The sequence below is a fragment of the Nomascus leucogenys genome, chromosome 3, assembly GCF_006542625.1.
Source record: "Nomascus leucogenys isolate Asia chromosome 3, Asia_NLE_v1, whole genome shotgun sequence".
Taxonomy (NCBI): domain Eukaryota; kingdom Metazoa; phylum Chordata; class Mammalia; order Primates; family Hylobatidae; genus Nomascus; species Nomascus leucogenys.
This window is the reverse complement of record NC_044383.1, coordinates 69,948,016-69,974,943: the sequence shown is the minus strand read 5'-3', so window position 1 is coordinate 69,974,943 and position 26,928 is coordinate 69,948,016.

The following is a 26,928-nucleotide window of genomic DNA, read 5'->3' as shown; positions in this document are numbered from 1 at the left end:
TATTAAGTTAGGATTAAGTATGTAATATTTAAATTTTTATTAATGTATAACGTGTATACAGAAATACATGCACAAAGCATTAACATAAAGCTTAATAAATCATTGTAAGCCAAACACATTTGTTTAACCGTAGAATAGAATTAGCCTTGTTTATGCCCCCACCCACAATTTTCATCCTCTTTTCCTTCTCCTCCCTAAAGGTAATCACAATCTTTTTTTGTTAATTTTATTTTTATTATTTTTAAAATGTTACTTTAAGCTCTGGGATACATGTGCAGAACACGCAGGTTTGTTACATAGGTATGCATGTGACATGGTAGTTTTCTGCACCTATCAACCCGTCATCTAGATTTTAAGCCCCACATGCATTAGGTATTTGTCCTAATGCTCTCCCTCCCCTTCCCCCCTCAGACAGGCCCCAATGTGTGATGCTCCCCTCCCTGTGTCTATGTGTTCTCATTGTTCAACTCCCACTTATGAGTGAGAACATGCAGTGTTTGGTTTTCTGTTTCTGTGTTAGTTTGCTGACAATGATGGCTTCCAGCTTCATCCATGTCCCTGCAAAGGACATGAACTCATTTTTTATGGCTGCATAGTATTCCATGGTGTATATGTGCCGCATTTTCTTTATCCAGTCTATCATTGCTGGGCATTTGGGTTGGTTCCAAGTCTTTGCTATTGTGAACAGTGCCACAATAAACATACGTGTGCATGTGTCTTTATAGTGGAATGATTTATAATCCTTTGGGTATATACCCAGTAATGAGATTGCTGGGTCAGATGGTATTTCTAATTCTAGATCCTTGAGGAATTGCCACACTGTCTTCCACAATGGTTGAACTAATGTATTCTCCCACCAACAGTGTAAAAGTGTTTCTATTTCTCCACATCCCCTCCAGCATCTGTTGTTTCCTGACTTGTTAATGGTCTCCATTCTAACTGGCATGAGACGGTATCTCATTGTGGTTTTGATTTGCATTCTGTAGTGACTAGTGATGATGAGCTTTCTTTCTTTTTTTTTGAGATAGAGTCCTTCTCTGTCGCCCAGGCTAGAGTGCAGTGGCGTGATCTCAGCTGGCTGCAAACTCCGCCTCCCGGGTTCAAGCAATTCTCCTGCCTCAGCCTCCCAAGTAGCTGGGATTACAGGCACCCGCCACTGTGCCTGGCTAATTTTTGTATTTTTTAGTAGAGACAGGGTTTCACCATCTTGGCCAGGCTGGTCTTGAACTCCTGACCTCGTGATCTACCCACCTCGGCCTCCCAAAGTGCTGGGATTACAGACATGAGCCACTGCTCTGGGCCTAATGAGCTTTTTTTCATATGTTTATTGGCCACATAAATGATTTAAGTTCCTTGTAGATTTTGGATATTAGACCTCTGTCAGATTGGTAGCTTGCAAAAATTTTCTCCCATTCTATAGGTTGCCTTTTCACTCTGATGATAATTTCTTTTCCTATGCAGAAGCTCTTTAGTTTAATTAGATCGTATTTGTCAATTTTAGCTTTTGTTGCAATTGCTTTCAGTGTTTTAGTCATGAAGTCTTTGCCCATGCCTATGTCCTGAATGGTATTGCCTAGGTTTTCTTCTAGGATTTTTATGATTTTGGGTTTTACATTTAGGTCTTCAATTCCTCTTGAGGATTGTCTTGGCTATACGAGCTCTTTTTTGGTTCCATACAAAATTTAAAGTAGTTTTTTCTAATTCTGCAAAGAAAGTCACTGGTAGCTTGACAGGAATAACATTGAATCTGTAAATTAGTTTGGTCAATAATGCCATTTTCATGATATTGATTCTTCCTACCCATGAGTATGGAATGTTTTTCCACTTGTTTGTGTCCTCTTTTATTTCCTTGAGCAGTGGTTTGTAGTTCTCCTTGAAGAGGTCCTTCAAATGCCTTGTAAGTTGTTTTCCTAGATATTTTATTCTCTTTGTAGCAATTGTGAATGAGATTTCAGTCATGATTTGGCTCTCTGCTTGTCTATTGTTGGTGTTTAGGAATGCTTGTGTGTTTTTTTTGTTTGTTTTTGTTTTTGAGATGGAGTCTTGCTCTGTCACCCAGGCTGGAGTCCAGTGATGCAACCTCGGCTCACTGCAACCTCTGCCTCCTGGGGTCAAGCAATTCTCCTGCCTCAGCCTCATGAGTAGCTGGAATTACAGGCACACACCATCATGCCTGGCTAGTTTTTGTATTTTTAGTAGAGACAGCATTGCACCATGTTGGCCAGGATGGTCTCGATCTCTTGACCCCATGATCCACCCACCTCAGCCTCCCAAAGTGCTGGGATTACAGGCATGAGCCACCGTGCCAGGCCTATGCTTGTGATTTTTGCACATTGATTTTGTATCCTGAGACTTTACTAAAGTTGCTTATCAGCTTAAGGAGTTTTTGGGCTGAGATGAAGGGGTTTTCTAAATATACAATCATGTCATCTGCAAACAGAGGCAATTTGACTTCCTGTCTTCCTATTTGAATACCCTTTATTTCTTTCTCTTGCCTGATTGCCCTGGCCAGAACTTCCAATACAATGTTGAGTAGGAATGGTGAGAGAGGGCATCCTTGTCTTGTGCCAGTTTTCAAAGGGAATGCTTCCAGCTATTGTTCATTCAGTATGATATTGGCTATGGGTTTGTCATCAATAGCTCTTCTTATTTTGAGGTATGTTCCATCCATACCTAGTTTTTTAAGAGTTTTTAGCATGAAGGGATGTTGAAGTTTATCAAAGGCCCTTTCTCCATCTATTGAGATAATCGTGTGGTTTTTGTCATTGGTTCTGTTTATGTGAGGGATTATGTTGGTTGATTTGTGTATGTTAAACCAGCCTTGCATCTCAGGGATGAAGCCCACTTGATCATGCTGGATAAGCTTTTTGACGTGCTGCTGGATTTGGTTTGCCAGTATTTTATTGAGGATTTTCGCATTGATGTTCATGAGGATATTGACCTGAAATTTTTTTTTTATTGTGTCTCTGCCAGGTTTTGGTGTCAGGATGATGCTGACCTCATAAAACGAGTTAGGGAGGAGTCCCTCTTTTTCTATTGTTTGAAATCATTTCAGAAGGAATGGTACTAGCTCCTCTTTGTACCTCTGGTAGAATTCAGCTGTGAATCCATCTGGGCCTGGGCATTTTTTGGTTGGTAGCCTGTTAATTACTGCCTGAATTTCAGAACTTGCATTGGTTTATTCAGGGATTCACCTTTTTCCTGATTTAGTCTTGGGAGGGTGTATGTGTCCAGGAATTTATTCATTTCTTCTAAATTTTCGAGTTTATTTGCATAGAGGTGTTTATAGTATTCTCTTATAGTAGTTTGTATTTCTGTGGGATCAGTGATAATAGCCCCTTTATCATTTTTAATTGTGCCTATTTGATTCTTGTCTCTTTTCTTCTATACTAGTCTAGCTAGTAGTCTATCTATTTTGTTAATCTTTTCAAAAAACCAGTTCCTAGACTAATTGATTCTTTGAAGGATTTTTGTGTCTCTATCTCCTTCAGTTCTGCTCTGATCTTAGTTATTTCTTGCATTCTGTTAGCTTTTGAATTTGTTTGCTCTTGTTTCTCTAGTTCTTTCAATTGTGATGTTAGGGTGTTGATTTTAGATCTTTCCAGCTTTCTGTTGTGGGCATTTAGTGCTATAAATTTACCTCTTAACACTGCTTTAGCTGTGTCCCAGAGATTCTGGTACATTGTATCTTTGTTCTCATTGGTTTCAAAGAACTTATTTACTTCTGCCTTCATTTCGTTATTTACCCAGTAGTCATTCAGGAGCACGTTGTTCAATTTCCATGTAGTTGTGAGGTTTTGAATGCGTTTCTTAATCCTGAGTTCTAATTTGATTGTCCTGTGGTCTGAGAGCCTGTTTGTTATCATTTCCATTCTTTTGCATTTGCTGAGGAGTGTTTTACTTCCAATTATGTGGTCAATTTTAGAATATGTGCTATGTGGCACTGAGAAGAATTTATATTCTGTTGATTTGGTGTGGAGAGTTCTGTAGATGTCCATTAGGTCTGCTTGGTCCAGAGCTGAGTTCAAGTCCTGAATATCCTTATTAATTTTCTGTCTCCTTGATCTGTCTAATATTAACAGAGGGGTGTTAAAATCTCCCACTATTATTGTGTGGGAGTCTAAGTCTCTTTGTAGGTCTCTAAGAACTTGTTTTATGAATCTGGGTGCTCGTGTATTGGGTGCATATATGTTTAGGATAGTTAATTCTTCTTGTTGCATTGATCCCTTTACCATTATGTAATGCCCTTCTTTTTATTTTTTGATCTTTTTTGGTTTAAAGTCTATTTTATCAGAGACTAGGATTGCAACCCCAGCTTTTTATTTTCTTTTCATTTGTTTGGTAAATATTCCTGCATCCCTTTATTTTGAGCCTATATGTGTCTTTGCTTGTGAGATAAGTCTCCTGAATACAGCACACCGATAGGTCTTGACTTTTTATCCAATTAGCCAGTCTGTGTCTTTAAATTGGGGCATTTAGCCCATTTAAATTTAAGGTTAATATTGTTATGTGTGAATTTGATCCTGTCATCATGATGCTAGCTGGTTATTTTGCACGTTAGTTGATGCAGTTTCTTCATAGTGTCATTGGTCTTTATATTTTGGTGTGTTTTTGCAGTGGCTGGTATCAGTTCTCCCCTTCCATATTTAGTGCTTCCTTCAGGAGCTCTTGTAAGGCAAGCATGATGGTGATGAAACCCCTCAGCATTTGCTTCTCTGTAAAAGATTTTCTTTCTCATTCGCTTATGAAGCTTACTTTGGCTGGATACGAAATTCTGAGTTGAAAATTTTTTTCTTCAAGAATGTTGAATATTGGCCCCTACTCTCTTCTGGCCTGTAGGATTTTCACAGAGAAATCTGCTGTTAGTCTGATGGGCTTACCTTTGTAGTTAACCTGACCTTCCTGTCTGGCTGCCCTTAACATTTTGTCCTTCATTTCAACCTTGGAGAATCTGACGATTATGTGTCTTGGGGTTGCTCTTCTTGAGGAGTATCTTAGCAATGTTCTCTGTATTTCCTGAATTTGAATGTTGGTCTGTCTTGCCAGGTTGGGGAAGTTCTCCTGGGTAATATTCTGAAGTGTGTTTTCCTACTTGGTTCCATTCTCCCTGTCACTTTCAGGTACACCAACCAATCATAGGTTTGGTCTTTTCATGTAGTGCTATATTTCCTGGAGGCTTTGTTCATTCCTCTTCATTCTTTTTTCTCTAAGCTTGTCTTCATGCCTTAGTTCAGTAAGATGATCTTCAATCTTTGATATCCTTTCTTCTGTTTGATTGATTCAGCTATTGATACTTGTATATGCTTCATGAAGTTCTTGTGTTTGTGCTGTGGTTTTCAGCTCCATCTGGTCATTTAAGTTCCTCTCTAAACTGTTTATTCTAGTTAGCAGTTCCTGTAACCTTTTATCAAGGTTCTTAACTTCCTTGCATTGGGTTAAAACATACTCTGTTAGCTCAGAGGAGTTTGTTATTATCCACCTTCTCAAGCCTACTTCTGTCAATTCATCAATCTGATTCTCCATCCACTTTTGTGCCCTTGCTGGAGAGGAGTTGTGATCATTTGGAGAAGAGGCATTCTGGTTTTGGAATTTTTAGTGTTTTGATGCTGGTTTTTACTTGTCTTCATGGATTTATCTATCTTTGATCTTTGAGGCTGATGAGGTTTGGATGGGGTTTTTGTGTGGGGGTCCTTTATGTTGATATTGATGTTGTGGCTTTCTGTTTGTTAGCTTTTCTTCTAGCAGTCAGGCCCCTCTTCTGCAGGTCTGCTGCAGTTTGCTGGAGGTCCACTTCAGACCCTGTTCACCTGGGTATCACCAGTGGAGGCTGCAAAACAGCAGACTGCTGCCTGCTCCTTCCTCTGGAAGCTTCATCCCAGAGGGGCACTGGTCTGATGCCAACTAGAGCTCTCCTGTATGAGGTGTCTGTTGAACCCTGTTAGGAGATTTCTCTCAGTCAGGAGGCTCAGGGGTCAAGGACTCACTTAAGGAGACAGTCTGTCCCTTAGCAGAGCTGGTGTGCTGTGCTGGGAGAATCCCTCTTGTCAGGATCAGCTGCTCTCTTCAGAGCCAGCAGGCAGGAACAATTAAATCAGCTGAAGCTGTGCCCACAGCCGCCCCTTCCCCCAGGTGCTCTTTCCCAGGTAGATGGGGGTTTTGTCTGTAAGCCTCTGACTGGGGCTGTTACCTTTCCTTCAGAGATGCCCTGCCCAGTGAGGAGGAATTTAGAGAAGCAGTCTGACCACAGCTGCTTTGCCACATCCAGCCCAGACCCTTCAGCCTCCTTAGCAATTTCAGGGGAAAATCTCCTCACTAAACCCTCAGTAATGGGGGTGGATGCCCTTCCCAAGCTCAATTGCCCAGGTCAACTTCATACTGCTGTGCTAGCACTGAGAATTTCAAGCCAGTGGTTCTTAGCTTGCTGGGCTCTGTGGGAGTGGGACCTGCTGAGAGAGACCACTTGACTCCCGGACTTCAGCCCCCTTTCCAGGGTGAGTGAACAGTTCTGTCTTGCTGGGGTTCCAGGTGCCTCTGGGGTATGAAAAAAAAACTCCTGCAGCTAGCTCAGTGTCTGCCCAAACAGCCATCCTGTTTTGTGCTTGAAACCCAGGGCCCGTCGTGCAGGCATAGGAGGAAATCTCCTGATCTGCAGATTGCAAAAACTGTGGGAAAAGCATAGTAACCCAGCTGGGCAGCATAGTTCCTCGCAGCTTCCCTTAGCTGTGGGTAGGGAGGATCCTGGTCCCTTGCACTTCCTGGGCAACGTGACGCCCCACCCTGCTTCTGCTCACTCTCTGTGGGTTGTCCCCACTGCCGAAGCAGTCACAGTGAGATGAACTGGGTACCTCAGTTGGAAATGCAGAAATCACCCGCCTTCTGCATTGGTCTCTTGTTGGCAGCTGCAGACTAAAGCTGTTTCTATTTGGCCATTTTGTCCACTCCCTACAATTTTTTTTTATAGAGTCTTGCTCTGTTGCCCAGGTTGGAGTGCAGTGGCATGGTCTTGGATGACTGAAACCTCCACCTTCCAGGTTCAAGCAATTCTCATGCTTCAGCCTTCCGAGTAGCTGGGATTACAAGTGTGAACCACCATGCCTGGCTAATTTTTGTGTTTTTAGTAGAGACAGAGTTTCACCAGGTTGCCCAGGCTGATCTCGAGCTCCTGACCTCAAGTGATCTGCTCACCTTGACCTCCCAAAGTGTTGGGATTACAGGTGTGAGCCAATGTGCTTAGCCAGGAACCACAACCTTAAGAGCTAATGTTGTAGATCAACTTTATCTCTTCATACATGTGTTTTATTCAGAATATTTTAAACATTTACACAATAACCATAATAGCACAATAGACTGATGCTCAACCTCAATATCTGCTAATTGTGTGTCTTTTTTTTTTTTGAAACAGAGTCTCACTGTCACCCAGGCTGGAGTGCAATGGCATAATCTTGGCTCACTGCAAACTCCGCCTCCTGGGTTCAAGCGATTCTCCTGTCTCCGCCTTCTGAGTAGCTGGCATTACAAGAGCGCGTCATCATGCCCGGCTAATTTTTGTCTTGTTTTTTTTTGAGACAGAGTCTCACTGTCGCCCAGGCTGGAGTGCAGTGCCATGATCTCAGCTTACTGCAACCTCCGTCTCCCAGGTTCAAGAGATTCTCCTGCCTTAGCCTCCCAAGTAGCTGAGACTATAGGTGCCTGCCACCATACCCGGCTAATTTTTTGTATTTTTAGTAGAGACGGGGTTTCACCATGTTAGCCAGGATAGTCTCGATCTCCTGACCTCATGATCTGCCTGCCTCAGCCTCCCAAAGTGCTAGGATTACAGGCGTGAGCCACCACGCCTGGCCTAATTTTTGTATTTTTAGTAGAGATAGGATTTCACCATGTTGGTCAGGCTGGTCTAGAACTCCTGACCTCAGGTTATCTGCCTGCCTCGGCCTCCCAAATTGCTGGGATTACAGGCATGAGCCACTGCACCTGGTGTATGTGTCATTTTTGTTTAATTTCTACTTCAATCTATTCCCCATTTCCATGTTTTTCTGTTTTTTTTTTTTTGTGAGATAGGTTGTATATGCATTGAAACATACCATCTTAGTTATACCTTTTAGACAAACCAGTACACCCATATAATTATTTCCCCTTTTAAGAATAGAATTACTCCAACATAACAACCGTTAATGTGCATGTGAATCACCTGGAAATATGTAAAATCCAGATTTCGATACAACATACCTGTATCTTGCCTGAAATTTTGTATTTCTAACGAACTACAGACCAACAGAGCACATGGTAACTGCAAAGGTTTCTTTTATCTAAAGTGTATAAAATTTGATAAATAAAATTAAGAAAAATTGACCTCAGGTAAAAGAACAAATTAAAACAGGTGTGCAATATGGTATCTGTAAGAGCATTTGGTTAACAATGACTCACATTCATAGTTGGCCTTTGCAGAATTACCCAAAATTCAGTCACTTACACACCAAGTGTACATAATTTTCATAGCTTCTCATTAAAATTAGATTGTAATCTTTATAAAAATCTGACTGAATTTTCATATAAAATTAAGTAACAACATTTTTAAATAACATTATAAATTCTATTTATGTTAAACATAAACTTCCATAATTTTATTAGGTAGTGTCTCTCTGTCTACCACCCAATATTCTTCTGGGTTCCAGCATTTGCACAGGCACCTCAGCTAAGGAGCACAGATTAACCAGAACCACGATGCTCCCTGCATCTTCTTGTTTCTCGGGGTATCCGTTTATCAGTCAACCAAGTTATGTGAGAATGGAAGTCATGTATTCCCTAGCATAGGGGGTCTCATGGGCACTCTCCTTAGAGCAGGAAGAGACTGGGAGATCCAGTTAGGGGGTACTTCCTTGGACATGGGCTAAGCCCCCGAAGAGGTAAGGGCTCTGATCAGCAGGTGCAAACTTCTCAGGAGGGAAGATGATGCTGCCATTCTGAACCTGGAGCTCCACCAGCCACTGTCCCATCTCAAGACAATTCTGAGAGATGTCCATGTCTGGATTGTGGAGGTTGGGAAACAATACGGGCTTTGATGGAACTCAGGTAAAGTCTCCCATGGGGAGGGAGGTGATCAATGCTCAGCATTCTTCATGACCTGTTGACAAAGGGTTGCCTCTTTCAGTCCAAGTTCATTTTCACTGCAGAGGAGGCTTGAGTGTCTGAATGGCTCCCAGATCCCATCTATGATTCTTTTGGAGAGTGGGGTCTGGAAAGTACTGAGTCTCAGCATTTTTGGAAAATTCTGAAAAGTTCATTTGGGAGTCTGGGAAGGCCTCTTGCCTCATTCCTGAATGCTAGATTTGCTGTCCTGGCCACATATGTGCTCGACAGCAAGCAACCTGAGTTTGCATTTATACCAAGATAACCATAAGACAGGTTTTAGTGGCCAGGACAGGTGTCTTGGTGGCACGCTAGGGTACATTATGAGAGCAAACTTCAAGCCTGTTGATAGTCAGCTTGGCAAAGAGGGTTGAGTCCTGGCCCAAGTGGTTAGGTAACGCATGGGGCCAATTAATAAATCCACCTTCAATTCTTCAGCTGTTCATGAATTAAGAGAGAGCCCAGTTCATGACTTGATAAGAGGCCCTGCTAGGTGGATGGATGACACTCTGGGTTTATTGACTTCTGGCTAACTCATGACAACAGATTCAGAACAAATCTATTCTCAGGATCTGTGGATAGGCATTACCCTGCTAGAATGATGTGTATGGATATGGTATTCAAATAAAAGCTGTTAGCCACCCCTAAAAATTAAGAGCAAAATTACAAACTTAATTACAAAAAGACACAGGACCTATAATAACATTTCACAGTAAAAGAAGTAAAAAATTGTCATTATCTACATAAAGAGGCATCCAATTTTAATGATGGTTAAAAATAATTACAAAATATATGAGTTTGTGTGACCATCAGTTTGGAAATTTAAATGTTCCTTAATACTGTCTCTATGTTATCAGAGGAAACCTGCTGTTTTGTGCATGCGTGTAAGGAGCACAAATGGCCAATTACCTTTTGAAAGATAATTTTAAAATATGTATCAAGCATGGAAAGACACATGATCTTACATAAAGGATTCTACCTCCTGGAAGGCATCTCATAAAACACTTGAGCATCTGTGCAGAAATCCCCATACTAGCATGTTCTTGGTGGGCATGTACATAATAGCAAAGAGAAAAAGAAAACAGAAGCAGAAGAATCCAAAAAAGCAGCAGCAGCAGCAGAAGGAGAAGAGGAGGAGGAGGAGGAGGAGAAGGAGGAGGAGGAGGAGCAGGAGGAGGAGGAGGAGAAGAAGAAGGAGGAAGAGAAGACGAAGAAGAAGAAGAAGGAGAAGGAGAAGAAAGAAGAAGAAGAAGAGGAAGAAGAAGAAGAAGCAGCAGCAGCAGCAGCAGCAGCAGCAGCAGTGGAAGAAGAAGAAGCGGAAGAAGAAAAAGAAGAAGAAGAAAGGTACACATATATGAAAAATATTTTTTATCATCCTGTTTTTGTTTTTTTTTTTGAGACAGAGTCTCTCTCTGTTACCCAGGCTGGAGTGCAGTGGTGCAATTCTGGCTCACTGCAACCTCTGCCTCTCGGGTTCAAGCAATTATCCTGCCTCAGGCTCCTGAGTAGTGGGAACTACAGGCGCGCACCACCACGCCAGGCTAATTTTTGTATTTTCAGTAGAGACGGGGTTTCACCATGTTGGTGAGGCTGGTCTTGAACTCCTGACCTCAGGTGATCCACCTGCCTCGGCCTCCCAAAGTGCTGGGATTACAGGCGTGAGCCACTGCACCCGGCCGAACATTCTGATTTTTAAGATGATCATCACTCATTCATAAAGGGCACAGGAGTAAAACAAGTCAGGGGATCCACGAAGAGCAACTAAGCAGGAAACAAAGGGGAAAAACACCTCAGAGCCACCAGATTCTCTCGTTACTTTTCAGTTTTGCTGATGCTTCAGTTCACATCTGCTGCACAAATTCTGCAGTAGAATCTTCCTTCCAAGCTTTTCTTGCTTGCTGAGTAAACTACGTTAAGTGTTTGTATGTGTCTCAACTTTCTGTCACCACCCAGGGAAGGAACAGCAGGGGCACAGTCCTCGCTCGTATTTTGCTGTGAGGAAAGCACTGAAGGTCTTTTGAACTTTGTGAAGGTATCTTCTGCCTTCATGTCAAATCCAGCCCCCAACGCCAAGCATCCTTGCATGGTTTCTTCATGTCCAATCAAGATGGGCTTTCATTTGTAATCTACTGCAATTGTGCCTGCCACATGCAGTTTCAAGGTATCCTCATACACCTGCTCACAATGATCCTCCAGGAATAGAACGAGCTCCTGAGAGAGGAACTCAGGAGTATGCTGGGCTCTTCATGTATTTTTTTTTTTTGAAACAGAGTCTCGCTCTGTCACCAGGTTGGAGTGCAGTGGCACGATCTCAGCTCACTGCAACCTCCACCTGCCAGGTTCAAGTGATTCTCCTGCCTCAGCCTCCTGAGTAGCTGGAACTATAGGCACACCTGGCTATTTTTTTTTTTTTTTTTTTTGTATTTTTCAGTAGAGATGGGGTTTCACCGTGTTAGCCAGGATGATCTCGATTTCCTGACATCATGATCTGCCCTCCTCGGCCTCCCAAAGTGCTGGGATTACAGACGTGAGCCACCACACCCGGACTCTTCATGTATTTCTATTGTGCTTCTCTCTCCACTCTTAAAGAGGGCTGTGGACACAGAGTAAAGAAGGAGACACTAAAATTCCAAAGTCTGGGTATGGTTTCAACCCTGCAGATATCTGATCTTTGCCTTCATGCCTCCTGTTAGTCTTAGTAAAGAGCCCTGGAGTCTGTAGTTGCCAAGCCTTCTTTGGTTTCAGGTTCTGCTTGTTCTTATTTGGTTCAGGGGCTGTGGGACAGGACCACATTAGAACACTTCCCTGGGTACCTCCTGGTCCTGGCCATGTGCCCTAAGACCTGGTGGTTCTTGCACTTTCTCTGTGGATTGAGGAGAAAGGAGGTCAGTGAGTCAGTATCATCACAGGCAGCTTTCAAAGGTTAATGTTGGAACAGTTTTTTGGATCTGTTTATTATTTTTAGGATTAGACCCAGACAAGTACCATACTGGGTTTCTAAAGATTCATGATGTAGGCTAGGTGTGGTGGCTCATGCCTGTAATCCCAGTGCTTTGAGAGGCTGAGGCGGGTGGATCATGAGGTCAGGAGTTTGAGACCAGCCCGGCCAACATGGCGAAACCCCATCTCTACTAAAAATACAAAAAATTAGCTGGGCATGGTGGCAGGTGCCTGTAATCCCAGCTACTCAGGAGGCTGAGGCAGGAGAATCGCTTGAACCTGGGAGGCGGAGGCTGCAGTGAGCTGAGACCGCACCGCTGCACTCCAGTCTGGCTAACAGAGCTAGACACCATCTCAAAAAAAAAAAAAAAGTTTCATGATGTAATAGTTATATCCACAACATATTTTAAACAGAGAAACAAGAACAAAGAACCAAAATGTGTTAGGGTTGTGATAATAATCTAGCCAAATTTGTGAGCTCAGATAGTGAATGCTGAGCAAATTCTACAGAAGACAATGTAGCACCCAGGATGACTGAGGGAGGGTGAGGTAGAGGAGAAGCTTCCTTCTCCAGCTGGGCTCTTTGCTGCCTTAGGAATCAGTGGTTGATTGAGTTAGCACTGGCTCCTATCTGATCAATTCAATGTGATCACATTTGATTTAACTATATCTTCAACATTCAACAGACAAAGCCATATTCTATTTGGAGTTTAGTTGTTCAGCATTTTATTTTATTGCATATTTATCAAATACAATCAACTATAATTTGATATGTCATTTCCAAGCATTTGAAAAATTGTGACATATAGGCGTACAATTTTAATGGTATATGTAATTTTCTTTTTTTTTTTTTTTTTTTGAGACAGAGTCTCACTCTGTCACCCAGGCTGGAGTGCAATGGTGCAATCTCGGCTCACTGCAACCTCTGCGTCCTGGGTTCAACCGATTCTCTCACCTCTGCCTCCCGAGTAGCTGGGACTACAGGCACATGTCACCCACATCCAGCTCATTTTTGTATTTTCAGTAAAGACGCGGTTTCACTACGTTGGCCAGGCTGGTCTCGAACTTCTGACCTCAAGTGATCCGCCCACCTCAGCCTCACAAAGTGCTGAGATTACAGGTGTGAGCCACCGTACCTGGCCTTTATGTAATTTTCTTTATGTGTAAAATTTAAATATACCTGTTAATATATGGTCTGTTTAATTTAGCATTTTAAAATCTGGCCAAGGTTTTTAATAGTTCTGGGTGAAAAGAGGGCTAGAAATCAAAAGGGGATGAGTCTCTTGCCTTTCAATTTTCATGTCTCCTGGTTGTTTTTTTTTTTTTTACTTTTGAGGCCGAGTTTCACTCTTGTCACCCAGGCTTCAGTGCAATGGCACGATCTCAGCTTGCTGCAACCTCCACCTCCTGGGTTCATGTGATTCTCCTGCCTCAGCCTCCATAGTAGCTGAGATTACAGACACCCACCACCACACTTGGCTAATTTTTGTATTTTTAGTAGAGATGGGGTTTCGCCATTTTGGCCAGGCTGGTCTTGAACTCCTGACCTCAGGTGATCCACCCACCTCGGCCTCCCTAAGTGCTTTAGTTACAGGCGTGAGCCACCTCACCTGGCTGGTTTTGTTATTTTGGTTTTTGATGCTATGACAGGACCCTGAAAAAATCTCCACTTATGTGTGTCAAGGTACCCAGTAAATCACAACCTGAAACATTCCTTATGAAGGCCATAGTGTCTCCAGGAAATAAATTTCTTGTCATAGGAGTGAGCCATGCCCAGCTGAGGGGCTTATAAAAGGCAAGTTCAGCATAACGCCCTGCGTTCTGAGTCTGGATGTGTAAGAGAGAGGACATTTCATTTGAGTTTCAACATGGAATGAAAAACTGAAGACCAAGATCTTCTCCACCTCTTCATCCAAAGCCCCACTTGCCAGCTCCATTTTCAACCAATCTTTTTTACAGATAGAAGCTTAGATGAGGAGGAGAAACTATTTGAAAAAGACAAAGTGCTCTTTTCCCATTCCAGTGAGTAATGCCCTCAAATGCCAGATAAGGCCTTGGGCTGTTCATATTAAGATCAGAAAGAGTGGTGGAATGAGGGATAGTAAGCTGTGTGTCTTTGGTTGGGTTTTATTTTGAGATAGGGGATGAGAAATGGCTTGTAGCCCTGAGGTGGCTTTGAGAATTGTAGTAATGATCCCTTGGAACCGTATTCTTCTCATTAACTCTTGATGCTTGCTGAACAGCCTTAGTTGAGAAAATGACCCACAAATGTGAGTCAGGAATAGACTATGGGACTCTGGATCTAGAGAGATGTGAGTCACCTAAACTTACTTTCTGACTAGGACCAGACCACAATCCAAATAAGAAAGAGAGTTACAGAAAAACTAAACTCAAAACCAGAAACAGCACCGCTAGATCAGGTAAGATTTGAATAAGGTGAGAAGAGATAGGATATAGATGAGCACAGTCTCCCCTGGAAAAAGATTGAGAGCTTTTTTAAATGCAGAGTTTTACAGATCCTGGACTCTGGAGAACAGAGAACTGAGTTTTGGTGACAACCTTGGCTTCAGTGCATCCACAATGGACTAGGGCTTCTAAGGTGTTCAGTTCGAAGCACTCACCTGCACTTTTTTTTTTTTTTTGGAGACAGGGTCTCACTCTTTCACTGAGGCTGGAGTGCAGTGGCACAATCTCAGCTCACTGCAACCTCCGCCTGCCGGGTTCAAGTGATTCTTCTGCCTCAGCCTCCTGAGTAGCTGGGATTACAGGTGCAGGCTACCACACCCAGCTAATTTTTTTTTTGTATTTTTAATACGGACGGGGTTTCACCATGTTGCCCCGGCCGGTCTTGAACTCGTGGCCACAAGTGATCTGCCTGCCTTGGCCTCCCAAAGTGGTGGGATTACAGGCATGAGCTGCCGTGCCCGGCTTGCACTTTCATTTTATCTACAGCATTCAAATCCAGCTCAGATTGGTAGAAGAAATAAAGAGAAAAAATCGTTTCAAGGACAGCTGACAAGATTGAACATAAAAGATCTTGCTTTTTCATTCTAACCACCAGATAAGCAGGTGATTTATGCAGGGCTTGGGCAATAAGGGGTTTCTTAGTTGCTAAGAAAATTTTAGAGATCTTGGGATTTAAAGAGCATTTGGGTACCAAAGCGGGGTCTCAATCTCACTAATTAGGGAGGCTGAGGGGTCTGAGAAAAAGGAGAGACAAGCGGTATTCCCCTGAAAGTATATGGGTGGTTCTAAAATGAGCTTCCATGGGAATTGTTTTGGCAAATTTCTCACTCACATGTGTTCTCCACAGAAAACAGTCTAGAATATGAGCACAGTTTGACTTTAGGAAAAAAATCAAAGCCCTCTAAAGATGGACACAGCAGTACGGTTGGTAAAATCAGTGATGCCCACCAAAAGGCACTCCAAAAAGCCAGCACTGGGCACAGCTAGCAGCCCAGATCTTAATTACCAGAAGGCCACCCACCACCACTTCAAAAAAGACTGCTGCCTGCCCTGCATGCTGTTCCCGAGGGCATTTATCAGGACCCAGCCCAGGTATGGGAGGCAGGTAAATTCTCTCCTGACATACAAGTAGCTTCTTCTCAGATTTGGGGGCTTCTGTGTTGCAGACTTCCTACGTCATGACCACCCCCATGGCCTGCATCTTCCCTGATGAGAAATGTCTCATCCCAGCCATGCTGCCTGGTTCCAGAAATTCAACTCTGTTTAGAGAAACTAAGAGCTCCTCCTAGGAGAGAGAGAGATTCACCGCTTCCTTGGACAGGCAATAACTGAGCCTGTCAGTGCATCAGAAGAGGCTTGAGCTGAGGGTGCCCAGACCTAGTCAGCAGAGGATGCTGTTCTGGAAACAATAACAGACCTGCTACTTCTCAGCCTCTTCCAATGACCAGCAGTGACAATTTTAGACGTACATTGTTAATAAACGACAGAGTCACTGGGTGAAGCAGCTCATATCTGTGGTCTCAGCACTTTGGGAGGCCGAGATGGGAAGACTGCTTGACCTCAGGAGCTGGAGATCAGCCTAGAAAGCATAATGAGACCCCATTTCTCCAAAAAAAAAAAATTAAAAAATTAACTGGGCCAGGCTTGGTGGCTTGAGACTGTAATCCCAGCACTATGGGTGGCCGAGGCAGGTGGATCACCTGAGGTCAGGAGTTCGAGACCAGCCTGGCTAACAAGATGAAACCCTGTCTCTACTAAAAATACAAAAATTAGCTGGGCAGAGTGGTGAGTGCGTGTAATCCCAGCCATCTCAGAGGCTGAGGCAGGAGAATCGCTTGAACCCAAGAGGCAAAAGTTGCAGTGAGCTGAGATTGCGCCATTGCACTCCAGCCTGGGTTACAGAGACTCCGTCTCAAAAAAAAAAAAAAAAAAAAAAAAAGGCGGGCACGGTGGCTCACGCCTGTAATCCTAACACTTTGGAAGGCAGAGGCGGTTGGACCATGAGGTCAGGAGTTCGAGACCAGCCTGGCCAACATGGCGAAACCTTGTCTCTACTAAAAATACAAAAAATTAGCCAAGCATGGCGGTATACACCTGTAATTCCAACTACTCAGGAGGCTGAGGCAGTAGAATCACTTGAACCTGGGAGGCAAAGATTGCAGTGAGCCGAGATTCTACTATTGTACTCCAGCCTGGGCAATAGAGTGAGACTCCATCTAAAAAAAAAAAATTAACTGGGCATTATGGCTTGTGCCTTCAGCCGTAGCTACTGAGGGGACTGAGGCAGCAGCATCACTGGAGTCTAGGAAGTTGAGGCTGCAGTGAGCCATGATCACACCACTGCACCTTAGCCTGGGTGGCAAAATGGGAACTCATCTCAAAACAAAACAAACAAAAAAAGAAGGTGGGGCTGTCCTAGGAAAAGACCTTGAATAGTCTACTCAAAATTGTGAACTCTGGGTTTTCTTGAGGGGTAAGATTACTGCACAAAGGCCAGGTGCGGTGACTCACACCTGTAATCCCAGCACTTTGGGAGGCCGAGGCAGGCAGATCATGAGGTCAAGAGATTGAGACCATCCTGGTCAACATGGTGAAACCCTGTCTCTACTGAAAATATAAAAATTAGCTGGGTGTGGTGGTGGGTGCCTGTAGTCCCAGCTGCTTGGGAGGCTGAGGCAGGAGAATCGCTTGAACCTAGGAGGCGGAGGTTGCAGTGAGCTGAGATTGCGCCACTGAGCTCCAGCCTGGTGACAGAGCAAGACTCCATCTCAAAAAAAAAAGAAAAAAATTACTGAAAAATTTTGTATTTTGTGTAAGATGTTTGATGTATTTGGAATGTCTTATGACAGTTATATATTTTATTATAGTCAGAAAAATATGAGGGTGTAAAGTGTAGCACAATAGATATATATATTTATATCCTCCTTTTTTAATTCAGAAAAGGCTGTAGCTCTTTACTCTCCCAGCCCAAGTTCATGGAGCACTGATATCCACAAACTTTTAATATAGTTCTCTATGGAGAAATGTTTATATATATATATATATATATATATATATATATATGTATATGTATATTTGTTTTGTTTTTTGAGATGGAGTCTCGCTCTCTTACTAGGCTGGAGTGCAGTGGCACAATCTTGGTTCACTGCAACCTCCACCTTCTGGGTTCAAGCGATTCTCCTGCCTCAGCCTCCTGAGCAGCTGGGACTACAGGCACACCCCACCACGCCCAGCTAATTTTTGTATCTTTAGTAGAGATGGGGTTTCACCATGTTGGCCAGAAAGGTCTTGATCTCTTGATCTCATGATCCACCTGCCTCAGGCTGCTAAAGTGCTGGGAATACGGGCGTGAGGCACCGTGCCCAGCCAAAATGTTTATATGTTTTTGTTTGGCGACATCATGGTAAAATCACCAAGCAGCTGTTTACTTTTCATTTTCTTTGTGTAAAATATAAGACAAGCTATAGTAAATGCTTACTGATGATATTCATTCTTCACTTGGCTCATATTATTTGCCTAAATTTAAGCTTTATTTTATTTTATTTATTATTATTATTATTATTATTGTTTGAGACAAAGTCTCTCTCTGTTGCCCAGGCTGGAGTGCAGTGGTGCTATCTTGGCTCAACACAACCTCCGTTTCTTGGTTCAAGTGATTCTCCTGCCTCAGCCTCCTGAGTAGCTGGAACTACAGGCACATGCCACCAGGCTTGGCTAATTTTTGTATTTTTAGTAGATACAGGGTTTCATTATGGTGGCCAGGCTGGTCTCGAACTCTTGACCTTGTGATCCACCCACCTCAGCCTCCCAAAGTGCTGGGATTACAGGCGTGAGCCACTGCACCCAGCTGCTTTCTTTTATTTTACATGTTTCAATTGATTTTATTTTATTGTAGAAAATTTTAATTTAATATATGTTTTTTTTTAACATATTCTTGTTTTATTTTTCTGGTAAATACATATTTTTATTGTAATAAAATGAGAAATGTAAAGATTTCTTTTGGCTGTAATGTAAGATTTAAGGGAAGTAGAAGAAGGAGATTGATAGAATTTTTATTCACTTTTAATGACAAAATATTAATAATAGAAAGCTCTTGTCAGAACAATCAATCAGGAGCAAGAAATAAAAGGCATCCAAATTACGGGAAAAAAGTCAAACTATCTCTTTCTATGGATTATCTAATTTGATACCTAAAAACCCCTAATAACTTTACTAAAGAGCTCCTGGAACATATCAGCAACTTCAGTAGTGTTTCAGAATACCAAGTCAATATGCAAAAGTCATTTTTATTCACCAATATTATTGAAGCTGAGGGCCGAATCAAGAACTCAATCTGGCCGGGCGCGGTGGCTCACGCTTGTAAACCCAGCACTTTGGGAGGCCGAGGGGGGCGGATCACGAGGTCAGGAGATCGAGACCACGGTGAAACCCCGTCTCTACTAAAAATACAAAAAATCAGCCGGGCGTGGTGGCGGGCGCCTGTAGTCCCAGCTACTCGGAGAGGCTGAGGCAGGAGAATGGCGTGAACCCGGGAGGCGGAGCTTGCAGTGAGCCGAGATTGCGCCACTGCACTCCAGCCTGGGCGACAGAGCGAGACTCTGTCTCAAAAAAAAAAAAAAAAAAAAAAAAAAAAAACTCAATCCCATTTAACTTGCCACAAAAAAAATACGTAAGAATGCATATAACCCAGGAGGTGAACGATTATCACAAAGAGAACTACAAAATACTGCTAAGAGAAATCATAGATGACATAAACAAATGGAAGTACATTGTATTCTCATGGATTAAAAGAATCAATATTAAAATGACCCCATTGGCCAAATTAATCTACAGATTCAATGCTATCTCTATCAAACTACCAATAAAATTTTTCAGAGAATTAGAAAAAAAACTATTCTAAAATTTATATAAAACAATAAAGAGTGTAAATACCCAAAACAATCTTAAGCAAAAAGAGCAAAGCCAGAGACAGCACTCTACCCAAATTTAAACTATCCTATATGGCTACAGGAACCAAAGAAGCATGTTACTGGTATAAAAGCAGACAGAGACCAGTGGAACAGAATACAAAACTCAGAAATAAAGCTGTACACCTACAGCCATATAATTTTTGACAACATTGACAAAAATAAGCAATGGAAAAAGACTATTTAATAAATGGTGCTGGGATAACCAGCTAACCATATGTGGAAAAAAATACTAGATAATACTGAACCCCTACCGTTTGCCATATACAAAAATTAACACAAGATGAATTAAGGATTTAAGTTGAAGACATCAAACTATAAAAATCCTACAAAAAAACCTACTAAATATCTTTTTTGACATTGGCCTTGGCAAAATTTTTGACTAAGTCTCCAAAAGTAAGCGAGAAAAGCAAAAATTGACAATTTCCCAACTTCCTAACTATTCTAAGGAGCTTCTGCACAGCAAAAGAAACCATCAACAGAGCAAACAGACACCCTACAGAATGAGAGTAAATGTTTGCAAACTATGCATTTGACGAAAGCCTAATTTCCAGAACCTATAAAAAAATTAAAGAAGAATAAATAACCCCACAAAGATGAGCAAAAGACATAAACCGATACTTCTCAAAAGAAAACTTACAAGAGGCCAACAAACATAAAAATATGCTGCTCCACATTCCTAAACATAATTTTGCTTTCAATGAATAGTTTTAGGTCACTGCTCTCTAGAAAATTTTGGGAATTTGTTAATATAAAAAAAGAATTTTTTTGGCCGGGTGCGGTGGCGCATGCCTGTAATCCCAGTACTTTGGGAAGCCGTGGCAGGTGGTTCACCTGATGTCAGGAGTTCGAGACCAGCCTGGCCAACATGGTGAAACCCCATCTCTATAAAAATACAAAATTAGCGGAGTGTGGTGGTGCATGCCTGTAATCCCAGCTACTCAGGAGGCTGAGGCAGGAGAATCGCTTGAACCCAGGAAGTAGAGGTTGCAGTGAGCCAAAATCGTGGCACTGCACTCCAATCTGGGCAATAAGAGCAAAACTCTGTCTCAAAAAAAAAAAATTGTGCAGTGGCACAATCTCGGCTCGCTGCAACCTCTGCCTCCTGGGTTCAAGCGCTTCTCCTGCCTCAGTCTCCCAAGTAGCTGGGATTACAGGCATGCACCACCATGCCCGGCTAATTTTTGTATTCTTAGTAGAGATGAGGTTTCACCATGTTGGCCAGGCTGGTCTTGAACTCTTGACCTCATGATCTACCCACCTCGGCCTCCCAAAGTGCTGGGGTTACAGGCATGAGCTGCTGCACCTGGCCCAATATGTTTTATTTTGACATTAACATTTTTTTTGCTTGAATGATTGACATTCTTCACTCTAGTGGTAATTATAGAAATTTAATAGCATAAAATGTTGCTCATAATTCAAAATCCAATTTTTACCACCAGCTTTTGTACTGTACTACCCAGTAGTACTACTGGGTAGTGGAGCTAAGGACCCACAAATTTAAAATACTTTCTAAATACTCTAAAGACTCTGTCGAAGAAAAGGTATTTTGATATTAACTTTATATTATCTGTAATATTCTCTTTCTTTAGTAAGCACAGTACTAAGTACTAGTCTGGTAATTGGAGAATCCAGGAAAACTCATGTTACCTTTTTCTAATAAAACAGGTCTTGCTGTGTCTAATCTGGGCCTGATCAACTCTCTGAAGCAAAGGAAAGGATCTTGGAATTTAAAAAGACAAGAGACCATAGCCAGATCCCAGGTAGGTGGGAGTGAAAGAAGAAGATGACACAGGTGAGGTCCAAAGGTGAAGGAGAAAGCCAGACCATAAAATGTGGTTTAGGAAGCTCTGCTCCGATGGAAATAGTTTCTAAAATGCCTGATTTTTTTTCTCATACCCAAACAGTGGGACAGCTTCTGTCCCATGGTCTTAAATCCCCCAAGAATTCTGCTTTAATTTAATCTTCCTTCAAGTTTATACTTAGAGCTAAAGTCCATCTTATGGTTTATCAGAGGTTGAATAATCTGACAGGTCTTCCATTGCTATTGGGGACATGAGACTATTTGTCTTTTTGAGAAACTCTGTATGAAACTATTTTAAATCCTTTCTACATCATTGCTGAAATGTGTGAAAGCAGTAGTGATATTGAAATTTGGTTTCAAAATCGCAAGAAGACCAGATGAAGATGTGTGTTTTCTACTTTATGACTTTCTATTCTGTGATGGTTTCAAATGTGTTTCTAGAGATATTTATACTCAGTAACTTTATCAGAACACTAAGTATCTCTCTAAATGTAAGAAAATCTATTTTTTTTTTAATTTTCAGGTTTGTTTTTTTTTTTCGAGATGGGAGTTTCACTGTTGTTGCCCAGGCTGGGGTGCAATGGCACGATCTTGGCTCACTACAACCCCTGCCTCCTGGGTTCAAGCGATTCTCCTGCCTCAGCCTCCAGAGTAGCTGGGATTATAGGCGCCTGCCACCACGCCAAGCTAATTTTGTATTCTTAGTAGACATGAGATTTCACCATGTTGGTCAGGCTGTTCTTGAACTCCTGACCTTAGGTGATCAATCCACCTCGGCCTCCCTAAGTGCTGGGATTACAGGTGTGAGCTACCGCACCCGGCCCCGATTTTCAGTTTTTTAATATAAATTGAGATAGGTAATTTAAACACTACATGACCAAATTTCTTATGGTAATATAGCTTAATGTATTTATTGCATATATATATATTATATACACTATATATATTATGTTATACATATACATATATATTATATATGTGTGTGTATATTATATATATTTTAAACAGAGTCTCGCTCTGTTGCCAGGCTGGAGTGCAGTGGCATGATCTCGGCTCACTGCAACCTCCCAGGTTCGAGTGATTCTCCGGCCTCAGCCTTCTCAGTAGCTGGGATTACAGGCACACGCCACCACACCCAGCTTATTTTTGTATTTTTAGTAGAGATGTGGTTTCACCATGTTGGCCAGGATGGTCTCAATCTCTTGACCTTGTGATCTGCCTGCCTTGGGCTCCCAAAATGCTGGGATTACAGGCATGAGCCACCACACCTAGGCTACCGTGTACATTTTTACAATATACTATGTTATTGGGAAGCTTAGAAGATCGCTGAGTGCCAGGTGTCATGGCTCATGTCTGTAATCCCAGCACTTTGGGAGGCTAGGGTGAAAAAAAACACTTCACCCCAGGAGACTGAGACCAGCCTGGGTAACATAGCAAGACTTTGTTTCTATAAAGAATTACCAAAAAGTTAATTTATTTGTATGTACATTTAAAAGGAGGAGGAGATTGATTTTTCTTCTGGAGAGTTATAATTACATTCCAAGTGTACTTTTTGCATTAAAAATTAAAATTCTTGAAAAGCAAACATTGACACAATTCAACTCTTTTTTATCTTTTTGAGATGGAGCCTCACTCTGTCACTGAGGCTGGAGTGCAGTGGCGTGATCTTGGCTCACTGCAACCTCTGCAGCCCAGGTTCAACAGATTCTCCTGCCTCAGCTTCTCAAGTAGCTGGGATTAAAGGCAGCTGACACCGTGCCTGGCTAATTTTTGTAGTTTTTAGTAGAGATGGGGTTTCACCATCTTGGCCAGGCTGGTCTTGAACTCCTGACCTCGTGATCCACCTGCCTCAGCCTCCCAAAGTACTGGGATTACAGGCGTGAGCCACCATGCCCAGCTGCAATTCAACTCTTAAATCACTTGTTATACCTTCATTCCTAGTGTGTATATAAAAGCACATGGCTAGTTTTTGCTTCATCAGAGCTATAACAGCCACATCTCTATTAGACAAACATCATTCACGTAGTTTTTCATAGACACTGAAATGTAAGATATATCAAGAGATTCTAAGTGCAGAAGTGCTTTGTGGTTGATTAACAACAGCATTGTGATACATGGGGTAGTTTTTAGAGTAAGATTCCATGCATTATAGTAAGGGAGAAACATTTTAGATCTTAAATGCATGTTGTTTTTCCAATTGCTTATTAAAGCAATAAGATACAGTGGATTTAAAAAAAATTAGATTCTGTGTCAACTTAATTTAATTAAGTATAATTGTTTTTAATTTGTTTCTACTATTGTGCATTGAACAAAGTATTATTTTTCTTACCAGTGTTAACCTATCCAACCTAACTGAAGCTTGTAGGTAACAGACGGTAACAATACACTATTGGTTAACATAGTTGAATAACATATTTAGGGATCCCTTTTTCCAATAACTTTAAACATCAAACAATTTAAAGAATACTGTTTCTATTGGTAATATTTTTATTCTTTTTGTAACTACAGGGCCACTCTAATGGTAATAATAAAGATCATATAAAAGTACAATTTAAAGCCATGTATTTCTGAATATTGAATGAATATTTACAAAATTTTATTCCGCTTTTTTTTGCATATGTCACCTCTCTGACTTGCAAAATATATGCAGACTGGTAGTCTTGTTTTACAAGGATAAAATATACAAATATATTCCTCTAAGGATAAATCTTAGAAGTAAAGGAGTTATGGAGCAAGTAATTGTGTTTGTGTGAGTTTGGGTGTATACCTATTTTGTGAAGAAAAGAAAAATATTGAAATAAACCATAATTTCCAAAGTGTTGATAATTTATTAAAAAGGCAAAAATGTCAAAAATTCTAAAAGCAAATCTATTTTCTTTGCTTTATGTCAAGCTCATTTCTCTGAGATTTCATTGGTCCTCCATTGGATTCTCCCCATGCAAATCCTTTTTTTTTGTTTGTTTGAGACGGAGTCTCACTGTGTCGCCAGGCTGGAGTGCAGTGGCGTGATCTTGGCTCACTGCAGTCTCTGCCTCCCGGCTTCAAGTGATTCTCCTGCCTCAAGCTCCCGAATAGCTGGGACTACAGGCGAGTGCCACCACGCCCAGCTACGTTTTGTGTTTTTAGTAGAGACGGGGTTTCGCAATGTTGGCCAGGATGGTCTCAATCTCTTGACCTCGTGATCTGCCCACCTTGACCTCCCAAAGTGCTGGGATTATAGGCGTGAGCCACCGCGCCCGGCCAGTTGCTTTTTTTTCTTTAATATTAAAGGGAGTCTGGAAGAAAGAACTACAACAATCCCAGAACTGGCAAAGGGGCAAATGCTGGAAAACTCCAGGGTGGGAGAATGCCCATCACAGGGCCAAAGATCTGAGCAGATGACTCAAAAAAGAGAAAATCTTAATAGGTCTTAAACAACTGAAAGGTGACTCAAACGTGTCAGTTTAAACACTGAAAGTGAAAGGAACAATATGATTTTATTTGCCATATAGACACAAACTGACAACGAAAATTAAAAGAATGTAATATGCAGGAGAGCTTCAATACAGAGCAGCAGGTGCATCAGAGAGTGCTGGCGCCGATGGACCTGCTACAGCCCTTTTGGAAAGTCATCTGGCTGTAACTGTGAACAGTTTACACAGACATCCTTTAATCCAGTAATACCTTTTATGAGGATCTATCTTCAGATAATTAGTAAATGTTATGGGATAATTTGTTATTTTCTCCTTAAGTCCCAGGATCAATACTTTGCATCCTTCAATCCAATCAAGTTGACATTCAGTATTAACCATCACACCTGTGGACTCCATCCATGTATGAGTGTCACAATTCCAACTGTCAACTTCTCTGGGTGTGAGATTCAGAACCTCAACAGTGGGTTGTGTCCATGTGTGAGGCAGATAATTCTAACATTTGGTTGAGTATGCATACAAGAATCACAATTTTGCCTGTGTGCTGGGTTCTTTTATGACACTGTATGTACCAAGCGCTTTATACAGCATGCGTGAGAGCTGCAATCTTCTCTGAGACCTGCATGCTGCTATAGACACATGATCTCACCTGTGGCCTTGAGCCCAACAGGAGAGTCAAATGTTTCTCTTTTTTTTTTCTTTTTTTCTTTTTCAAGACAGAGTCTCACTTTGTCACCCAGGCTGGAGTGCAATGGTGCGATCTCAGCTCACTGCAACCTCCGCCTCCTGGGTTCAAGCGATTCTTCTGCCTCAGTCTCCCAAATAACAGGGACTACAGGTGTGCGCCACCATGCCCGGCTAATTTTTGTATTTTTAGTAGAGATAGGGTTTCATCATATTGGCCAGGCTTGTCTCAAACTCATGACCTCGTGATCCGTCCACCTCATCCTCCCAAAGTGTTGAGATTACAGTCATGAGCCACCGTGCCTGGCCAAAAATGTTTCTTATTGGCTGGGTCCAGGTATGAGACTCATCATCGTGCCTGTGAGCTTGGTCCAAAAATGAATGACCATCCCACCTGCGTCAAGATTCACATAGAAGAGTCACAATTCCAACTGTCAAGTATGTTTGGCTATAAAATTGGGGACCTCACTAGTCAGCTGTGTCCATGTGTAAGAGTAACAATCCTAACTTTCAACTGGGTGTGCATGACAGCCACAATCTTACCTGTGTGATGGGCACTGTTATAACACTCTACCACCTGAGAGTTTTATGTGATATGCTTGAGAGTCACAGACCTCTCTGTGGCTTTTGTACAAGTATGAGATCCATGACCTTACCTATTTCCTTAAGGCTAGCTATGAGAGTCAGAATGTCTCCTCTTCACTGGGTCCAGGTATGAGAGTCATCATTGCCTGTGAGCCGGGTCCAGCTAAATCTTACAATTCCCCCTGTGAGCTTGGCTCCGGCAGAAGCGCTACATCACCTGAAGGCTGGGCCCATGTATATGTCACAATCTCTCTTATGGTCGAGGCCCAGCAGAAGAGTCACATTACCTAGGTGCGGGGCCCAGGTATATTAAAATCCCCTGTTTGGCAGGTCCCAGGCAAGAGAGCCACATCACCTAGGTACTGGGCCCAGGTATGTGTCACAGTCCCTCCTGTTGCTTGCTCATTTTGGAGATTCACATCACCTAGGTTCTGGAATTAGCTCTACATCACAATCCCACCTATGGCCTTGGCCCAGGCAGAAGAGTTACATCGCCTAGGTACCGAGACCACGTGTATGTCACAGTCCCCGCTATGGGCAGGTCCCAGATAAGAGAGACACATTGTCTAGGTGCTTAGTCCTGGTATATTGTCACAATCTCTTCTGTTGGCTTGGCCCAGTTAGATATACACCTCACATAGGTGCTGAGCCCAGATATGTGTCACAATACTCCCTGTGGGGTGGGCTCAGGCTAAGAGTCACATCATCTAAGTGCTGGGCCCAGGTATATGTCACAATGCCCCTTGTGACTTTGGCCAGGCATGAGAGTCAGAACACATAGGTGCTTGGTTCAACTATATGTCACTATCCCATTTGTGGCCTTGACCTAGGTGAAAGAGTTGCATGACCTATGGGCTGGGCCCAGGTGTATGTCACAATCTCCCCTGTGGATTGGGCCCATGCAGGACAGCCACATCACCTTAATTCCTGAGCCCAGGTATACGTC